We start from the raw sequence: 5855 nt of genomic DNA on the forward strand, positions 1-5855 counted from the left end.
TTTGTATCCCAAGTGATATTGTCTGCAGCAGCATCAGAAAATTTGTTTTAATATCTTCAAAATGCATCTAATATCAATTATTTCCTTATAATCTCATAAAATGCTCTGCTAAAATGCAGCTTGGTTTTGGCTAAATGACAAAGTAGGCTCCGTTTGGTGTTCTGCTCAACTAGCCAAGCTGAAAAGCATCATACAAAGGACTTTGAATAAAAGGAGGTCTGACATCATCAAATCCTAAAGGTTACTGGCCAACGCTCCTGCTGAAGAAACAACAGCAGTGATATGCCGTGGGCTCAGCTGTGGACAATGGAAGGCCCTGTCCCACCTTCTTTCCCTCATGGCCTGGCATGGCAGAGATGTCACAGAGAGCACCAAACAAATGGATGGAGGGATAGGAAGGGAAAGACAGGACGGAGAGGCGGTGGAGGAGAACAAACGCATTGTTCTCAGGGCGGAGAAAGCGGTATTGTGAGGAAGACAGATAGCTTATGTGGGAGAATGGAGCGAGGGAGGGGGGAGGGGCACAAGAAAGGACAGAAAGGTGAAACCTTGATTCTTCTATTTATTAATAGCTGCCCTCTTTTTCATTTTGCAGGCAGAGTTAATCCATAATGTTGCTTAAAGGGGACACATCCTAAAACAGAGACACTTTCAGCACAGCTTCGCCTTTCATATCCTTCAGCAGCAGATCAAAGATCAATTCAGGGGCCTTTTCTGTCTCACATCGCCAAAGAGCCTCCAGTGAGTGCTTAACAAGTGGAAAGAAGAAAAAAAAAAACACAGGCGCTGAGCAGGCAGGTTTAAAGCAGCCTCCCCCCGCAGGTGCAGGCCTGGATGGGTGACTTGATGTGAACTAACAGCGCAGCTGTTTGAACACGGGCAGAGACCTCAGTGGGAAAGGAGGCTGCTGCACCGCAACGTCCCGCAGGCGAGCCATGTGCGCCAGCTGCCCCCCTCTGCAAACATCAGTGACACAAACATGTACGCTCAGCCGGGCATGCACACACCTCCTCAAGGATGAACGGAGCATGCAGAGGTATTAATTTTATATGTGGTCATATTACAGCTGAAAAGTTCACAAGAGTGAATTTTTTTCAGAATGTGAAGAGTTGCACACATTTTTATTTGGCTCTACTTGTTAGAGACACCCTTTTTTTATCCATCCAAAGAGAGAAATGACTACCCAATTCTTTGCAGTATACCCCATGCATCTACACAGATTTTTCAGCTGAATTACCTTTTCTCCACAGGTGAAAAACATTCCTAGAGACGAAGCTTGTGCAACCATGGATACGATGTCTTACGGCGATATGCAGTGGTCATTTTCTGCCAAACACAACATTTTCTTAATTATTTTGCTCTCTCATCTGGGTGCACTGCAAGAAAATAATTTCCCACAAGGGAATATTAAAGTAGTTCTGATTCTGATTTAGAATTGCAGGCAAAAGGTTTAGAAATGTATCCCACATGTTTACTGAATGATTTGTGGCACACTGCTTATCCTACTTTCCTTTTGCAATACCTTTTCTTTGTTGCCACTCCTCCAAGAGTGGCAAGAAATAAAATAGAGGGTTTGATTAACAGCTGTTCAGTCAAAAGACTCCTGCATCTGAGCTGTGACTCTTCTTATTTCTGCAAAGGGAGGATAGTAGTTGTGTCATACTCTTCATTTTCCACTGATTGGTTGAAGATTGCTTCCTGAGATGTTCAAAGCTTTATATATTGTTTTATAAGCTTAACTTAACCCCTGACCCATCAAAACATCTGGTAACTCCTCACTGCATGATTACGTCCAAAACCAAAAATATTTTGTTTAGGTTTTGAATGCATGCACATTACCATCTGTTTCAATTTTTATTTGTTTGCTTTGGAAACAAGTTTTCCCGTAACATCTATGCACTAAATTTCTCTGTCTTTTGAAAAAACAACATTAACGTTTTTAGCTAAAACAAGAAAAATGTAGAAACAGTAAAGGCATATGGATACTTTTGCAAGGAACTTGAAATAATCTCATTCAAACAGTCAAGACTTCCTTTTTCCTCAAACAAGCTCAAAAATGAGTTATGACTCCACAGCACCTTCAGCTATTTGCAACAGTATCATCCTGCAAACACAATAAGCCACTGACTTAATTACATATTTGCTTTCTCAATATTTCATGCTCTGTTGCTTGTTTGATTTCCATTATGACTTCTTCCATCCCTCGCTTTGTTTTCAAGCCAACTTTGAAGGCAACAGTACACCTGACAGCCATTTGAAATTCAGATTTCAGGAACAACCAGCAGGTCCCTTAGTTCTGGTAAGGAAGAAAAAGATGCGGTAATGATATTCATGAAGAGTGTCAGAAGTAACATGCAGGACAGGAGATGCATAAATTACAAAACAAAGAGGAAAAAAACATAAAAAACACCTTAACTTTACACAAGGAGATAAAAAGAGAGGGGGAAAAATAAGCAGGAGACAAACTAGAGTTGGAATTTCAAAGCTACAATGCCTTCTTTCTCTAAGCTCTAGTTCAGCAAATGCAGAGCAGCCCACACACAGAAATAATAGGCAAACCAACAGCTACACACTGAGAATACTTGCATGCAGATAAACCATAGCAAACAGCACCCTCACATGCTTTTGAAGACAGGAAAACCAAACCACTCTGCATGTGAAAACAGGGCAAGAATTATGCCACATGCCAGGCAAGTAACTGCAGCATTTCATATGTAAATGCCCCAAATATAAGCTGGAAAGATGCAGATTGGGTTCATGCTAACAAACAGACACAAGAATTAAAACGGCACTTCAATTTATTGCCTTACATCTCGCTGCATACAGTGAAGTCACCTGCTGATGTAAAAGGCCTGATAACAGGCTGCATGTCCACCCACTGAAAAACGGGGCACTGAGCCATGCATTTGAGGCAGATGTGAAACAGGTTTCATGTTTACAATGTTGAAACTCATTGTTAAATCATTTAGGGTAAATTCTAAACAATAACCAAGAAAGTAAAACTTAGAAGTCTTTTAAAGTATTTAAGATATATAGTACAACTTGAGTTTTCATTTCCAGTTGCATCTTTTAGTTGAGATGTGATTAACACAGATATTCCAACTAATTGAATTCAATTTAAATTCAGTTTATTTATATTGCCGCAAATCACAACAAATCTCATCTCAAGGCAATATTCAGAAACAATTCAGATTGGTTAAAAGTTTCTGCCAAGGAAAACCAGCTGAGTGTATCCAGCATTGACTTGCGATGTATGCTGCTCCAGGCAATTTTCACTTGCATTTTGTTGCTGACTTTTCAGCAATCCCTCACACCAAGCATACATGTACTGTAGCGACAGTGGAGAGCAACATTACCTTTCAACAGGAAGGCACCTCCAGAAGATCTAGGGGCTCAAGGAGACATAAGTAGACATATAAAGAAGCACATATACAAATGGCAACTGTTTTCCAGCTGCACAGGTGGCCCAGTCCAGGAAAGACACAGCCAGGCAGATGAGCTCCTAGTTAGTTCTCGTGTCAAAGGATAAAAGAGAGCACATACAGTTTGTTTTAAAGAAGCAGGACTACTCTGAAAAACAGGCCTAACTCCAACATCTATAACAAAGGTGTTGATGGCAGCAGCACAGCTGATATTTCAATCCAGGATGGAGTCAAAGTCAGACAAGAAGAGTGGTCCCCATGTCTTCCGGCAGCTGAAACTTATAGCAGCATAAATACAAAAACAGCTATTTTGGGAATCTGGATTTAAAACTAAATGGTTTTTGGTAGTTAATAAGAATAAAAGTAGAATTAAATGAAAATCTGCAATTTATTAATCTCCTCTCCAGAAAAGCTATCAACATTCTTTTGTTTATTTTTGATAAAGCACAGTAACTTTAAACATATTGTATAATAATGCTACTACAGGCTTTGGCTGCTGCAGGACCTATTCACCCCTTTTCATCACTTTTTGTTTTTCCCAAAGCAACTTTTCAGTGACACACGATTTGCAGTAAATTGGAGTTCTCTTTTGTTCTTGCCATTGAATGTACTCCCTGTTCAGATTTTCTGTGCTTGAATATGGGTCCTTTTTTGAATTATTTCATTGATATAGAAAATTCTGCCATTAACTGCAGTTTTTTTTTCCTCAGTAAAAAAAGATGGGCTCAGTACATCCATCTCTATCCCACAGATTTACTGACGGAGCTACTTCAGTTATTAACTACATGTAACAGCCACTTTACTGTGTATACCTGTTCAAGTGGCTGTTATCACAAATCATCCAGTCTCATGGCAGCAACTCAGTACATTTAGGCATCTAGAGGTGGTGAAGTTAACTCTTTGTAGTTCAAACAGAGTAGCAGAGTGTGGCAGAAGATTTAATACTGGAAAGCCACTGATGCATTCTGCATGTTGATTGATTGATAGACTTTATTGATCTCACAGTGAAGGAAATTTAGACTCAGGAACTATGTATGCATGTATATAAATACACACACACACACATATATATATATATATATATATATATGTATATGGCATGGCGTTTAGGAAATTATCATTATATATACTGACAAGAGTTAGAATATATTGAACGAAAGTTGAATATTTTAAATGATGTTCGAATATTTTAAGTGATGTTCTGAGAAAATTGAAGCCTGAATATTTTGAATGAAAAATGAATATTTTGAATGATTTCCTAAAAATATTTAAATTAAACTTGAATATTTTGAATGATTTCCTGAGAATATGATATATATAATATAATATTAATTGTGCTGATAACTGTCTCAAGGGAAAACTTTGTAACCCTCCTGATACCTTGGGTTTATGATTACCCCAAAACGTTTTAAAGTATTAAAAAAACCTTAAATTTTATGTTTTTAACTTGAAATGTAACGAATTTTGCTTATTTACAACAGCATTTAAAGAAGTAATCCGTTACGCTTATATACACTCCCGTGTAGGCTATACAAAGAAAGTTACAGTTTATTCTATGGTTTATTTTGACCAGTCATATTACATTGAAATAGAAAATTTGAATCAGATACACAAAACAAGTATGTAAAAATGCTTTAGTGTTGTCTAAGATTTATTAGCAGTAAACAAAAACATAACAGGACTAGGTTTTCTCCAGCAAAATGTACTGTCTGGGGTTGGCACTATATAGGAGGGCGTCTAGAAATGTGGGAACAATGTGGAATTGCATGATCAAAATGCAACAGTAATGCTAAGTGGTCAGTATGTATTTAGTTTCCCAATCCTACTGAGTAAAGACAGCACAGAACAGGTTCTAGTGATCGAAATGTGACAAAATTGTAAATAGCCTGTAGTTACATTGTGCCTTTTTAAGTCATGACACTCCTTAGCAACATTCAGTCATTCATGAACAAACTGAGTGAGCAATAAGAGTGAACAGTCTTGCCCATGGACAGAATTGATATTGACAGAGCTGGCATTCAAACCAGCACCCCACCTATTAAAGGACATGCTACAGCAGCTACACTGTAGCTTGCCACCATCAGTGTGTGAATCACTGAATGTGGTGTAAAGCCCTTGGGAGTCTCTTGACTTGAAAGAAGTCCTGGGACTTTACCATTCAGAAGAGGATAAGGTATGAAAAAAAAGAAGTCTGGGAGGAATACAATCCAGAGCATGGCGCTGATTTATCCACAGAAGAAGACATGTCTCAAGGGAATACGCTGAAAGAGACTTTTCCTGTCTGAGGCATCTCATTAATAAATACAGTCTCTTTGCCATGTGAAGAGGGAAAATTATTGTATTCACTCAATTTGTGATGAATGTCATGTTTGTTCAGAAAAAAAGTTGGATATTTAAAACTGTATTAAGTAGCTTTATAAACGGGCTTTAGTG

This window comes from Cyprinodon variegatus, unplaced genomic scaffold (assembly GCF_000732505.1).
Source record: "Cyprinodon variegatus isolate N-32 unplaced genomic scaffold, C_variegatus-1.0 Scaffold17, whole genome shotgun sequence".
Taxonomy (NCBI): domain Eukaryota; kingdom Metazoa; phylum Chordata; class Actinopteri; order Cyprinodontiformes; family Cyprinodontidae; genus Cyprinodon; species Cyprinodon variegatus.